General features: G+C 44.1%; 1 protein-coding gene across 1 annotated transcript in view; it reads left to right on the forward strand.

The window, feature by feature from the left end:
* Window positions 1–16,113, forward strand: part of LOC149225007 (uncharacterized) — a 241,761-nt gene that overhangs the window by 119,335 nt on the left and 106,313 nt on the right. The window lies entirely within an intron of this gene.

The following is a 16,113-nucleotide window of genomic DNA, read 5'->3' on the forward strand; positions in this document are numbered from 1 at the left end:
GGATCCAGAGGCATCCTTCAGGGAGCTGACACAACTGTGGTAGGCAGGCAACCTTGAGCAGTGTTTTTCTGATTTTTTTCGTGTGTCAGTGATGGTCCTGGATTTGTCCGAGGCTAGGAGGGTATACACCTTCATTGAGGGTTTGCTTGATCCTCTGCGTGGACTGGTGAAGTCACGCAGACCCTCTACACTGCAGGAGGCGGTTGTGTGCGCCAGAGATTTGCAAGGGGCCATCCCCAAGATCAGAGCGCCATTCCCTGCATGGATCCCTTTCCCACAGAAGGGGCATGAGACTAGACCCACACCACCGAGGACCACACAGGGAAGGGGGAAGCTAGATGAGGAGACACAAAAGGACCTCCGGAGGAGGAAGCTATGCTTCACATGCAGAGAGCACTAGGCATCAGGCCATAGGTGCATAGCGGGTAGAGCACATTACATTGAGGTCTTTTTTGACAGTGACCAGGAGGACGAGGTGGTGCAGGATTGTGGTGGGGCAGATGGAGAGAGTTCCGGGGACAGGGGGCCACCATGACCACCACCTCCACAGGGAGGGGCATCTCTTGCCTCATCAGGGGGAGTCCTTGCTTCTTTATGCGGGATTCCTAAGTTTTTGACACTCTAGATTAGAGGTACTGTACAGGGACAGAGGGTGTCGGTACTAGTGGACAGTGGGGCTACCCACAACTTCATAGATGCACAGCTGGTCTAGAGGAGGGGCCTCACCATGACAAGTTTGAGGGATTCTCTGTCCTAGTGCTAGGTGACCGTACCATCCATTGTACCAGATACGTGCCCTCCTTGATAGTAGTTATGGGAAACTACTCGATGAAGGACCACTTCTTTGTGGTTGATGTGCCAGACACCAACGTGGTGATGGGTGTCTAGTGGTTGTATTCCCTTGGGAGAGTTACGACAGATTGGAGGAAACCTGAGATGGAGTTCATGGGGCCAGACGGCAAACTGGTGGTTTTGAGAGGCATGTAGTCTTATCTACCTCAGACAGTTTTGGCCCACAGGATGGAGGCAGGGCTTTGACATGGGGACATTGCATGGGCAGTCGAGTTGAGGATCTTAGAGGCTAGGGGACAGGCACAATCACCACCAATAGACATACAAGCTCTTCTGGACAGGTACGCAGTAGTGTTCGGGGACATTCCACCAGGGCAGCCACTAGATAGAGGGTTTGAGCACACCATTGAGCTAGAGCCGGGTATACAGGCAGTCATGACTCCTCCGTACAACCACCCCAAAGCCTATAAGGACGAGATAGAGAAGGCTATTCAGGAGCTACTTGCTTTGGGTCACATCAGGCCTAGTTCCATTCCTTTTGCTTCTTCCGTAGTGCTAGTGTAGAAGAAGGATGGGACCCTTAGGATGTGCATAGACTATAAAGCCCTTAACTGGAAGACCCTCAAGAATTGGTACTCCATTCCCCGCATTGATGAGCTAATGGATGAGCTTGGATGAGCCAAGTACTTCTTTAAGATCGATCTGCGTTTGGGGTACCACCAGATCAGAGTTTGGGATCAGGGCATCCCCAAGACAGCATTCCAGTGCCACTATGGGCACTTTGAGTTTCTGGTCATGCCATTTGGGCTGACCAACACTCCTGCCACATTTCAATCTTGCATGAACCACATCTTTCGGGGGCAGCTGAGGAGGTTCGTGCTAGTGTTTTTTGATGACATCCTGATCTATATCCAGACATAGGAGGAGCACCTCCAACACTTGGAGGAGGTATTGCGCATTCTGGAGGAGCAACAGTTCTATGCCAAGCTCTCCAAATGCGAGTTTGGATTGACAGAGATGCTTTATCTCGGGCATATCATTGGAGCAGACGGGGTGAAGGTTCATGAGGAGAAGATCCAGGCCATCCGGGATTGGCCAGTACCCCGAGACGTGACCACGCTGAGAGGCTTCTTGGGCATTTGCACTTACTACAAGAAGTTTGTCAAGGGGTTCTCACAGCTGGCAACACCCTTGACCGACTTGACCAAGAAAGGGGCCTTCGCATGGACTAAGGGAGCACATGCCACTTTCGATCCTTTGCATGCACTGAGGGAGCACAGGCCGCTTTTGATCGCCTCAAGGAGGTGATGAGAAGTTGCCCTGTTTTGGCACTCCCGAATTTTTCCCAGCCATTAACGGTGGAGTGTGATGCATCAGGGGTAGGAGTTGGAGCCATATTTTCACATGAGGGGTACCCCATAGCTTTCGAGAGTTGGAAACTCCTACTGCATGAGCTGTCATATTCTATATATGACAAGGAGATGCTGGCCATCATGCATGCATTGGCCAAGTTCCGCTAGTACTTGGTGGGCAACCGATTCAGAGTGAAGACTGATCACAACATTCTTCGACATTTTATGGGGCAGCAGGGTCCCAATGACAGGCAACAGAGATGGGTTACCAAGGTGCAGGCCTACGACTTTGATATTGAGTATGTGCAGGGCAAGCACAATGTGGTGGCCGATGCTCTATCCAGGAGACCGACTGGGTTATCTCTTATGAGCATCTACCAGGATTGGAAGGCTCAACTGTTGGTTGAGTACTCCAAGGACAGGAAGGCCTGTGAGGTGCTAGAGGGGACACATGCAGATGAGCGTTACCGTGTGATGGATGAGGTCATCTATTACAAGGGGCGCATTTACTTAGTGCCCAACTCACAGTTGAGGGAGAGGGTACTCTAGGAAGCTCACGATTCACCACTGTCCGGACACCAAGGGTTCCGGAAGACTTACATGGTTGTTCGGGAGAGGTTCACGTGGAAAGGCCTCAAGGAGGACGTGCTGCAGCACGTAAGGGAGTGTGAGGCCTGCCAGCAGAACAAGGGGGAGTTGACTCACCCTGCAGGGCTATTATAGCCACTTCCCATTCCAAAGGGGAAATGGGAAAGTATCTCGATGGATTTCATCATAGGGCTCTCACAGTACAAGGGAAAGATTGCATATATGTGGTGGTCGACAGGCTGACCAAATTTGCCCACTTCTTCGCCATCCCCACTAGATTCACGGCTACCCAGGTTGTCGAGTTGTTCTTTCGGGAGGTTTTCAGACTACATGGACTCCCCAAGAACATTGTTAGCGACAAAGACAATAGATTCATGGGTGGCTTTTGGCGTGAGCTTTTTAGGTTGGTTGGGACGAAGCTTACTCTTAGCACCAGTTACCAACCTCAAACGGACGGCCAGACAGAGAGGGTCAACTAGTGGTTGGAGGGGTACCTGAGGAACTATGTGACAGGTCAGCAGAGGACGTGGATTCGGTGGTTGCACTTGGGCGAGTTTTGCTACAACACCACGCACCTCACGTCTATCTATATGACTCCTTTTCGTGCCCTCTATGGTTATGATGCTTTAACTTTTGCTTTGTTGATGTTATTTTCGGAGACCGCCGGGCACCAAAGGCCAAAGACTGGGTCCAAGAGAGCCAAGATATCCTCAAAGCTCTCAAGGATAATCTAGCGACAACCCAGAATCAGCAAAAACTATATGCAGATCGACACATGGTAGAGAGGCACTTTGAGGAGGGGGACCTAGTGTATCTCCAGTTGCAGCCTTACAGACAGTCTACGCTAAAACAGAAAGGGGTTGAGAAGCTACGACCACGCCACTGAGGCCCGCCAGCGGAACAAGGGGGAGTTGACTCACTCTGCAGGGCTATTATAGCCACTTCCCATTCCAGAGGGGAAATGGGAAAGTATCTCGATGGATTTCATCATAGGGCTCCCACAGTACAAGGGAAAGATTGCATATATGTGGTGGTCGACAGGCTGACCAAATTTGCCCACTTCTTCTCCATCCCCACTAGATTCACGGCTACCCAGCTTGCCGAGTTGTTCTTTCGCGAGGTTTTCAGACTACATGAACTCCCCAAGAACATTGTTAGCGACAAAGACAATAGATTCATGGGTGGCTTTTGGCATGAGCTTTTTAGGTTGGTTGGGATGAAGCTTACTCTTAGCACCAGTTACCAACCTCAGACGGACGTCCAGATAGAGAGGGTCAACTAGTGGTTGGAGGGGCACCTGAGGAACTATGTGACAGGTCAGCAGAGGACGTGGATTCGGTGGTTGCACTTGGGCGAGTTTTGCTACAACACCACGCACCTCACGTCTATCTATGACTCATTTTCGTGCCCTCTATGGTTATGATGCTCTAACTTTTGCTTTGTTGATGTTATTTTCGGAGACCTCCGGGTACCAAAGGCCAAAGACTAGGTCCAAGAGAGCTAAGATATCCTCAACACTGTTTTACAAGCCGGCCGATTCGAAACCGACTTGGCCGAGTCGAACCGAGTCATTAGCCTGAGGAGTGACCCGGCCACCTAACCGGTTCGGTTGACCGAGTCACACATGACTCGGCAGAGTCATCCAATGACCAATGACTCGGTCAACCCGGCCGGGTCCGTTATGACTCGGCCGAGTCACACTTGGGACGGCTGGGCAGCGTAAAAAGTTAAAAAAATTCGTTTTTTTGGTAATTTTTCAAATGTTTAATGCAGTTTATGGATTCCAAAGGGTAATAGTAATTTGTTAAATGCTTTTGGGGTCCATTTCCCCCTCCCAAACCCTATTTAAGACACCCAAATGCTCTCATTCACTCACAACAGTCTTATGCATTTGAGTGAGAGTCTTCTTTGAGAATTAGTGAGCAGTTCTTGAGCTTGTTTTGGAGCAGCAGTGAGGAGTCTTGGAGGAGCATTGTAGCTGGAGTGAGGAGCTTCTTAGGCAGCCATTTGGAGCAGCATTGAGGAGTTGATTCTTGGAGCAAGCTTGAGGAGGCAGTTTGTGCCTGGAGTTATTTTTTTCCACCTCTATAAATCTGTTTTTGCTTAGTAAATTTTAGGTGCATATCAAAAAAGCTTAGAGAGTGTTTTTTGTCAAATAAATGAACATTGAATCATTTTTTTTTTTTTTCATTTTCAGATTGTTTTCCTAGTCAAAAAATGGCACCTAGAGCAAAAGATCCTGCTTGGGCATATGTTGAAATGGTTGATAGTCAGATGCATTGCAAATTTTGCCATAGGAAAATTAAGGAAGGTCCTGGGGGCATTAATAGGCTGAAACAACACTTGGCAGGGATTAGAGGCCAAATTACCCCATGTACCTCATCAGAAATTGGGGAGATTAGAAAGAATTTGTTGGCCAGCTTTGAGAAATTTAAAGAAGATAAGGCTAGGCAAAAAGAGATACAGGCTGAAATTGGGAGGAAGAGGGAGATACAAAAAATGATGGCTACCAACCCCCACTATGATTTTGAGGGTTCTTCCTCTATCCCTCAAACTGAGGCATCCAACCCTTTCCGTTATGTTCCTCCCTCTTTTGGTTCTGTTCAAGATAAGGGAAATGGTAGAATGAATTTGAAAAAGGGTGATGTGACTATCAAAAGTTATTTCACTCCCTCCTCTCCATCAGATGCACATGGTCCTGAAGTTAGTAAAGGTCAAATTTAGCCCACTTTAGATGACCATTGGAAGAAAGAATTGAGGGAGACTGCTTGTGACTACATAGCTAGATGATGGTATGATGCTGATATCCCCTTTAATGCTGCTCGTTCATCATATTATGAGCCTATGTTTGATGCCATACATGCTGCTGGAAAAGGCTTCAAAGGCCCTACTATGCAAGAGCTAAGGGGGTTTCGTTTGCAGAAAGAAATTCAATCCATTAATGAGTATTTGCAAGAGTTCAGGGACTCATGGGCAAGAACAGGGTGTACCATCATGTCAGATGGATGGACTGATCAAAGAAATCGTACCATCATAAACTTTCTTGTCTTCTGCCCACAGGGAACCATGTTTTTAAAATCAATTGATGCATCTGATAAGGTAAAAGATGGCCACTTGTTGTTTCAGCTATTGGATCAGGTTGTTGAGGAGGTGGGGGTGGCTAATGTTGTTCAAATCATCACAGATAATGCCTCTAAGTATGTTCTTGCTGGTAAACTGTTAGAGGAAAAACACAAGACCATCTTTTGAACCCCATGCGCTGCACATTGCATAGACCTCATGCTTGAGGATATTGGAAAATTAGATTGGGTCAGAAACACTGTAGATCATGCCAAAAGCATAACAAAATTTATCTACAATCATACACTGGTTTTGAGTCTCATGAGGAAACACACTGGAGGCAAGGATATTATTAGGCCTGCCATCACTAGATTTGCTACACATTTTTTGACATTGTAATCTATGCTTTCCCAACATAGAAACTTGCAAAAGATGTTTTCCAGTGATGAATGGAATCAAAGCAATTGGTCTAACAAACCAGAAGGCAAATAATTGAAAAGGAAAGTCCATGAAGAAACTTTTTGGAGAAAGGCAACAGAGATTGTGAAGCTTGCTGAGCCACTAGTTAAGGTGTTGCGGTTGGTGGATGGGGAAAGGTTGGCTATGGGCTTCATTTATGAGGCTATGGATCAAGCAAAGGAGCAAATAAAGACAGCATACAAGGATAGAGTGGCAAAGTATGGGCTCATTTGGGCAATCATTGATGAAAGATGGAACAATCAACTCCATCGCCCTATACATGCAGCTGGGTATTTTTTGAACCCATGGTATCATTATAAAGCTAAGGAGTCAGGAGCTTTGAGGGGGGAGGTCAGAGATGGACTGGTTGATTGCATTGAACTCATGATCCCATCGGAGTCTGATCAGCTGGAGATACATCAACAGGTCACATCCTTCAGCAATGCAACAGGTACCTTTGGGAAGAACCTAGCAAAGATTGCAAGAGAAGTAGATGAGCCAGGTAAACCAAAATTTCAATTTTCAATTTCTTAATGGTTTTACTTTTTTTATTAAAGTTTGTTAAATCATTTATAATTTGAAAGTTAGATATAATTTGTAATTTTGTTGAGCTTCAGCCTTCATCTAACTCGTAATTCATTACACTCCTATGTTTTTTGCAGCACAATGGTGGGAGGCCTTTGGTGGCCAGTGCCCTGAATTGCAAAGGTTTGCAATTCGTATTTTGAGTCAAACTTGCAGTGCATCTGGGTGTGAGCGCAATTGGTCTGTCTTTGAGAGGATTCACACAAAGAAGAGAAACCGTTTGGATCAAAAACGGTTGAATGATCTAGTTTTTGTCCAATACAACCTTCGGCTCAGACGAAACCAATTGCTGAACAAAAGACCTGATTCAGATCCCATTGTGTTGGAAGACATTGATCCAACATCAGATTGGGTAGTGGAGAGTCGTCCACCAGAGTTTGATCCTGATGAGGATCTTGATGAACTTGAACATGTTGTTCAACTTCAGCCTGTTCAGTTGAATGCAGATCCAAATCCACCAGCCTCAGTCTCACAGCCAGCAAGGACTCCAGTTGTAGGTGCTTCCTCTGCTCAGCCACGACAGAAGCGCAGCTGCATATCTACTCTATCTCAGCTTGCATCTGCTGCACAGCCTGCTAGTGGTACTGGTACCACTTCTACAGTTGCAGTTGGAGACGATGATGATGATGATGAGGAGCCATGGGGCCCCTTGTCTGACTCTGATGATGATGATCCAGAGATTGGTCGAGATGATCTTGGCTCCTCTGGCAGTAGCTACTAGCCAGTAGTACTAGTATTGCAGTCTGGTCACCATCACAGTTTACTTTTGTTGTAGAGGCCATTTCTAGCCTCCTTGGTTATTTGTATTTTGTTTTGAGTCTTTGATCATGTATGACAGTTGACTATGTATTGCCATTGGGTACCATTTTGATATAGTGGATTGGTTCATGAGCCTACTTTGATCATATGTTGTCTTCCATCTATATTATAATGCTGTGTGTTTGGAAACATGAATGAAAATCTTTAAAATTATGTTTAAAATATTTAAAATTATGTTTTTTAATAAAAAAAATAAATATTTAATGTATTTTTTACAACGACCGAGTCATTGAAATCGAGCCGGCTGAGTCATTACCGTTTCGGAGTCGGAGTCAGAGTCGATCCTCGACCGAGTCGGAGTCGGAGTCGGAGTCTTAAAACATTGATCCTCAAAGCTCTCAAGGATAATCTAGCAACAACCCAGAATCAACAAAACTATATGCAGATCGACACATGGTAGAGAGGCACTTTGAGGAGGGGGACCTTGTGTATCTCCAGTTGCAGCCTTACAGACAGTCTACGCTAAAACAAAAAAGGTTTGAGAAGCTACAACCACGCCTCTATGGGCCCTACTAGGTGACTAGGCTGGTCGGGGAGGTGGCCTATGATCTAGCGCTGCCTCCGGGGAGCAGGATCCATAACATATTTCATGTCTTATGCCTGAAGAAGGTGTTGGGACAATAGGTGACCGCAGTAGCTGATGTACCCCCATTGGATGATGAGGGCCATTGGTGCTGAAACCAGAGGCCATATTGGAAAGCAGGGAGAGAAGACTGAGGAGCAGAACTATCAGGGAGTTCTTGGTGCGCTGGAAGAACTTGCTGGATGAAGATGCCACCTGAGAGGGTGAGCACATACTAGAGCACCCGACTTTGAGGTTGCTTGAGGGTAAGCAACATTGGGAAGGGACTATCATGTCCCTTCTCAAATGAATTAGTCACGGGGTGTAGCAACACAATTTAGCTTAGGAGGAGGACCTCACACGCAAAAACTTAGGAACTATAGGCAATTTGATTTATTTCTGGTAGCTAGTGGAATGTGGGGGCCACCACATGGATAATTTGAACTTGGCCAAGGGATGCGTTGGAGGGAATTCGAACTAGTGGAAAGAGGGGCCCACAAGAGGCTAAGGAGGTCCAAAGTGATAAAAGAGCATGGAGCTCTCATTTTGCAGCATTCTGATTGTTTGACAAACAAACTTACTCTTGTACGCTCTGCTGCTTAACAAGTCTACCGACTGTGTAGCCACGAGTCTTCCGCAGGGAAGATTCAACCTCTACTTCGAGGGACTATCTGTGTCTGCCCTGGGGAGGCTGTTCCATAGAGGGTGTAGGAGTTTCAACATCGATTCACAGTTCATCCAGCCACGCAGAGGAAGGGACTGCGTACTCTCTGGGCAGCGAAAAATACAAGAGGAGGATTGAGCTAGCCAAGAGGTCCCTAACTTGCTGGGAGTTCCGGGAGCAAGGAAGGTAGAGGGCTGGGGGTATTTTCTCAGAGTTTTGTAGCTATCTAGTCAGTACACACAACAATACGCATTTTTGGGTTGAGGGACTGCGCAGGGACCTCTGGCAGCAAATTCGTGGGGCTTAGGTGAGCAGCCATCAGGGCCAAGGGCCATCCGGGGAGCAAGGGATCAACTACTACAGGTGAAAGCAGCATTTGAGGGGTGTTTCTAGGTGGATTTGCAGGCTGTTTCCTGCAAGTCGAATTTGGCAGCAGTAGTCGGAGAGGGGCTCCCAAGAGGTCGAAAATCCAAAGTCAAAATCAGAGAAATTCCCTTCTAGGTTTTTCTGGGTTTTGTCCAAGGAGTCTAAGGCTGAAAAGACAGAATTTTCTGGGCGGTTTTTGGGCACATTCCAGTAGGTCGAAATTGTTAGGATATTCCGACACATAGGATATAGTTAAGTTCAACTTGGTCTAGTATAGAGTTAGGTTAGAGTTAGGTAAAGTGTGTTTCTTTACCGTTGTACATTTTGTAACTTACAATCCGACGGTCACGATATGTAGTGATCCGACGGTTCACTCTCACCTCGGTATTACCGACACTTGATCCGTGGCTTGACACCCGATTGGTCCATGAGTTCTATTTAAAGCGCATGGAGGGTCATTGTTCGGGAAATCCGTGCATGAGAGAAGCTTATGTAAATTTTCATTCTTTGATTAATAAATTGCCTGTAGTACCCACGTTGGGACAGGCCGTGGACTGTTTCCCTCCTTGCACTTTGAGGGTTTTAACCACGTCAAAAATACTGGTGTATTGATTTGAGTTCTGGTTGTGAGCGGTGTCCTTTTGGTGTTCTTTCTGAGGAACTTACCCTGTAAATTCCTACATGGTATCAGAGCTATTTGAGGGCCGCGTCCGTTGGTGATCCAAATCTGAAGCCGGTAGAACTGCATGCGGCTGCTGTTTCCTAGATCTGCTGTTTCTGACTACTTTCGGGCCGAGAGGACTGCTCTGTTGCGTTCGGAGCATCTGTTCCAGTGAGGAACCCCTTTCGTTTCACGCGAAAAGGTTTCCGGTAGCCCTAGCTGCGTCATTTTTCAGATCGGGAGGTATACAGTGTTTTTTGCAGTTTACTGTTATTTTCTCTCTGCTTATTTCGGTCTCAGTTTATTTAGCTTTTTTTTTTAACCGGATCTATACCTTTCATTTCTGCGTATGCTCTTTGCCCTGCGACTCTGTGCGATCTGGGCAAATCAGAAACAGAAAGGAAGGATTTTTCTCATGCGTATGCTCTTTTCCCTGCACCTTAGTGTGATCTCGGAAAATCAGAAACATTGAGAAAAATATTTAGTTTTTCGGCTAAAGCTAACTTTGAGATTTTTTTAAAAATTTCTAGTTTTTTGGCTAAAGCTAACTTCGAGCCGCAAGGTTCGTTTTTCTTTGCATATTCGTGTTGGGTTTTGTGTTTTGTGTTTTGTAGGGAAAAAGAGCTTTCTCAAGGCAAGCACGCAAACCAAGGCCCCCCCCCCCTCTCTCTCTCTCTCTCTCTCAAATTTTTTGTATAGATCAATTGGTTCAAAGCTATTTTAAGAGAGTAGAGGTCTTGGGTTCAAGTCTCCATTTTGTGGGGGCAGATTTTTTCATTCCCGCACATTCGCGCACTTTGTCGGCAACTTCAACAATTTTTTTTCAAAAAGCCATAACTTCTTCATCCGGAAGCCTTTTTCAGAGCCGTTTTTTTTAAAAACCGCCTATTTTTTCGAGATCTATCCATTGGAACACTTACTTTCAGCATCTTCAGCTTCAGTTTTTTTTAAAATGGAAAGTCCATGCCAAGTCATTCTTGACAGCACTAACTACTTCCAATGGGTAGCCTACATGGAAGATTTACTTAGAAGTAAAGGTCTCTTCAGAATAGCCACAGACCAAGAGAAGAAACCAAAAGATGAAGACAAGGTTGCAAAATGGGAAAATAGACAAGATCAAGCACGTGGTTTGATAGGGATGTCTATTTCTCCTGATCTTAGATTCCACATTGCAGACCTTGAGACTCCTCATGAAGCATTAGAAAAACTCGCTAAAGTTTTTGGGATTAAAAATGAAATTAGAGCCCATCAACTTGAAAATGAGCTGCTTACTTTGGATCCTAATAATTTTTCTTGCATTGAAGATTTCTTGTCCAAATTCAAGACCCTTAGATATCTCTTGGAAGGTGTTAAAGTTAAGAAAGAAGATGGTAACCTTATTTATTCCATCCTTACTAAGTTGGGACCAGCCTACTCTGTATTTGTTTCCACTTTCCATTCTACAAGGGAAGCTTTCATTTGTCAAGGAAAAGACTACAAGGCCCCTTCCTTTGACTCCTTTTGTGATTCCTTAATAAGAGAACAAGAAAAACTCTTACACCTTGGTCTTCTTAATCTTGGAAACTCTTCCACGAAAGCGTTAGCCGCCCAGCAGCAACCAAATTCAAAGAATCCTAAGAAGTCATATCCTCAAAAGAATGGTCCTAAACCATCTCAGCCTCAAAATGAAAGATCATTTCAGCAAAATGATAAGACCAATAAAAACAAATGGAAGAAGACTGATAGACATTGTAACTTTTGTAATCGAGATGGCCACTTAGAATCTAAATGCTTTAAGAAGATGGAAGCCTTGGAAGCCGCAATGAAGAAACATAACATCCATGTGGAGCCTACTTCAACTTCAACTTCCGGAATGGCACTTTCTGCATGTCATTGTCAATCATCTCAGTCTGGTTATGCATTAAATGTATCTTCTTCTTCTTCTCATTCTCATGAGTGGCTCATTGATTCTGGAGCCTCTTGTCACATGGCCAAAAACCAAGCCATGTTTTCTTCTTTAAATGATTGTAACACCAAAAATATATATGTTGGTGATGATAGATCTCTTAATGTTGTAGGGACTGGAACTGTTCATCTAGACAATGGTCAGTTTAATGATGTATTATGTGTTCCAACCTTATCCTGCAACCTTCTATCTGTCTATCAGATAACTCATTCAGGTGAAGGTAAAATTGTTGAATTTTCACCTCATGATGTTGTAATCAAGGATCTAAAAGATCCTAAACAGATTCTAGCTACTGGTCTTGCTGATGATTCCAAAAGGTTGTATAAGTTTCACAACTTTGGGTCATCAAATCTTCCCTCAGTATTTATTGCTCATAATGATGAAGTGAGCAAACTTTGGCATGAGCGATTTGGTCACTTAAACTATCGCTCCCTTCAGCATCTATGTAAAGAAAATATGGTGACAGGTCTTCCTATGGTATCTTGCAGAGATGGTGTTTGTTCCGGATGTGTACTCGGAAAACATCATCGGGACAGTTTTGACAAACGTGCCTCTTGGCACGCCTCAGCCCCTTTACAGCTTGTGCACAGTGATTTATGTGGTCCTCTTCCTGTTGCTTCATTCTCTGGCTGCAAGTACTTCTTAACTTTCATTGATGATTTCTCCAGACGCACTTGGGTATACTTCTTAAAACTCAAGAGCGAAGTATTTAACACCTTTTTGGCCTTCAAAGCCTTTGTTGAAAAACAATTTGGACATCAAATTCTTAAGCTAAGAACTGATAATGGTGGAGAATATGTTAAAAACACATTCATCAACTTTTGCACCGAAAATGGAATTCAAATGCAACATACTGTTCCATACACTCCACAACAAAATGGTGTAGCTGAAAGGAAAAATCGCACTCTAAAGGAAATGGCTAATTGTATGCTGCAATCTAAAGGACTCAGTCTTAGTTTTTGGGCCGAAGCAATTAATTGTGCAAATTATATAATCAATCGCACTCCTACTAAGGTTCTAGAGAATATCACTCCAGAAGAAGCTTGGAGTTCCATTAAACCAGATGTAAGTCACTTTCGTGTGTTTGGAAGTGAAGCATGGGCCCATATTCCAGATGAAAAGCATAAAGCTTTAGAACCTAAGAGTGAGAAATGTACTTTTGTTGGATATTCTGAAGATGTAAAAGGTTATAGACTTATTCCATTTAAGTCCAAAAATGTTATCATTAGAAGAGATGTAAAGTTTGATGAAAATAAATCGGCCTGCGAGCCTAGTCCGGCGGATGTGCCACCTCTTCCTATCTCTTCTACTTTTGAAAACATTTCTTCTTCAGATGATGAAAGCGAGGATGATAATCCTCCCCCACCTTCTCAGGATCCTCAACTTCCACGATGGGTCCGTGCTACTCGGGATGCAGCAGGTGATCTTGCCGGTGATCCTATAGATCAGCGACGTACACGTTCTCAGTTTGAAAGAGCCTCTTCTTTACTGGCTCAAGCTCCAGTAAATCATGATCCTGACACTTTTGCAGAAGCTTCAGGCCATCCACATTGGGAAGCAGCTATGAATGAAGAATATCATTCATTGATGACAAATGATACATGGGATCTTGTTCCTCTACCAAAGGGACGCAAACTTGTTAGATGTAAATGGGTTTACAGAACCAAGTATGGACCAGATGGGAAAGTTGATAAACATAAAGCTCGTCTCGTTGCTAAGGGCTTTTCACAGGTTGAAGGCATTGACTACACTGAAACCTTCTCCCCTGTTGCCAAAATGAACTCTATCCGCCTTGTTCTTTCCCTTGCTGCATCTTTAAAATGGGAAGTCCATCAGATGGATGTTAAATCTGCCTTCTTGCATGGGGACTTGCAGGAAGAAATCTATATGGAACAACCCATTGGCTTCATACAAACAGACTCCAGCCTTGTTTGTCGACTTAAGAAATCCCTTTATGGCCTCAAGCAAGCTCCTCGGGCTTGGTATGCCAAAATGGATAGCTTTCTTTTAGAATCTGGCTTTTCTAGGTGTCATTCTGACAATACTGTCTACACCAAGAAAGTGGGCAACTCTCTTATCATCCTTGTTCTTTATGTTGATGATCTTATTCTTACTGGTAGTGATCCCAACCTTATAAACCATGTGAAGTCCAGCCTTAAAAAGAAATTTGAAATGACAGACTTAGGACACTTACACTATTTTCTCGGTCTTCAAGTCTTGCAATCCCAGGAGGGTATTTTCCTTTCCCAGTCCAAGTATGCTTGTGATATTCTTCGTCATTTTCACATGGAAGACTGTAAGCCAGCCCCTTCTCCCTTTCAGTCTGGAGTCAAACTTTCAGTCTCTTGTACTTCTCCTGAAGTTGATGCTACCTTATACCGTCAACTTGTCGGAAAACTCTTGTATTTAACCCATACTCGTCCTGATCTTTCCTTTGTGTTGGCCTTGTTGCTCGTTTTATGCAAAACCCCCGTGAAAGTCATTGGAAAGCAGCTAAAAGAATACTTCGTTATGTTCGAGGTACAGTACAGTTTGGGATTCATTACAGTGCCAAAGCAGCTCCTCTGTTAGTTGGTTTCACTGATTCTGATTGGGCTGGTGACCCTGATGATCGGAAGTCTACTGCCGGTTATGTCTTCACTCTTGGTTCAGGACCTATTACATGGGCTTGTAAGAAACAGGCTGCCATTTCTCTTTCATCAGCAGAAGCAGAGTATCGTGGTGCCGTGGAAGCTAGTAAGGAAGCCTTGTGGCTTCGTCAGATCCTATCAGAGTTTGGCTTTGAGCAGCAGCATCCAACCACACTTTGGTGTGATAATCAAAGTGCCATTCAGCTATGCAAAGATCCAGTCCAGCATCAGCGCAGCAAACACATTGAACTACACATGCACTTCATCAGAAAGCTCATTCATGACCATGTTCTTGAAGTGCAATATTGTCCAACAGATGATCAGGTTGCAGACATCTTCACAAAGGCTATCACAGAGGCGAAGTTCACTAAACTTCGATATATGCTTGGAGTTCAGGAAGTTGTCACTAAGGGGGGATAGGCTCTAGTGCCTCCTTCCTTCTCCTATTGTGTCATATTTGTAAATCCTTCAATCCTATCCCAAGTTGTTCTTAAGGGGGGATGTTAGGATATTCCGACACATAGGATATAGTTAAGTTCAACTTGGTCTAGTATAGAGTTAGGTTAGAGTTAGGTAAAGTGTGTTTCTTTACCGTTGTACATTTTGTAACTTACAATCCGACGGTAACGATATGTAGTGATCCGACGGTTCACTCTCACCTCGGTATTACCGACACTTGATCCGTGGCTTGACACCCGATTGGTCCATGAGTTCTATTTAAAGCGCATGGAGGGTCATTGTTCGGGAAATCCGTGCATGAGAGAAGCTTATGTAAATTTTCATTCTTTGATTAATAAATTGCCTGTAGTACCCACGTTGGGACAGGCCGTGGACTGTTTCCCTCCTTGCACTTTGAGGGTTTTAACCACGTCAAAAATACTGGTGTATTGATTTGAGATCTGGTTGTGAGCGGTGTCCTTTTGGTGTTCTTTCTGAGGAACTTACCCTGTAAATTCCTACAGAAATCAACAGAACACTAGTTTTTTGGGACAACAGAGTGCATAGTGGTGCAACAACTGAACAATCATTTTTCCAGCTATTCCATCACCTGGGTTTGGTCCAGCTTGTCCTTGAGACAAGCCCAGGTGCATCACTTCATTCATATATTGTACTCATGCTCTCATATTTCATAATATAGGGCTCATGAGTTCTAGTTTTACAGTGTTTCATGGGTGTTTGATACATGTTTTTAATTTTATGCTGTTGAACTGTTTGTTTATTTGAAATATCACTTAAATTCCTGTTTCGGAACATTACATTGATCTTGTTTCGTACACTATCATCTTCCTTATTATCAATTTCCCTTCGACATGTTTTAACTTCTGCATATGATTTTTCTGAACGCTAAAATGCTTCTTGAATTTTAGTAAACTGCTCAATGCATTCAGGACGTAAACGTAATGGCATATTGTGTGGCGAACAACGTTCAAAGGCTCACATGATTATATTATGCGCCATGGCTTTGATACCACTGAAGCAACAAAACTGATAGCTTGTTGGCTTGAATGTAAAAATACACAAGAGGTATTTTGTAATAATAATTTATTATATATATAAAAATGTACAAGTGATGTCGGATGTTATAACGAGGACCCACATATATACTAGGCATGTTTCCTTTTGCTATTGG

Source organism: Pinus tabuliformis, chromosome Q (genome assembly GCF_031772625.1).
Source record: "Pinus tabuliformis cultivar Carrire ecotype Pingquan chromosome Q, CPIR1, whole genome shotgun sequence".
NCBI lineage: Eukaryota > Viridiplantae > Streptophyta > Pinopsida > Pinales > Pinaceae > Pinus > Pinus tabuliformis.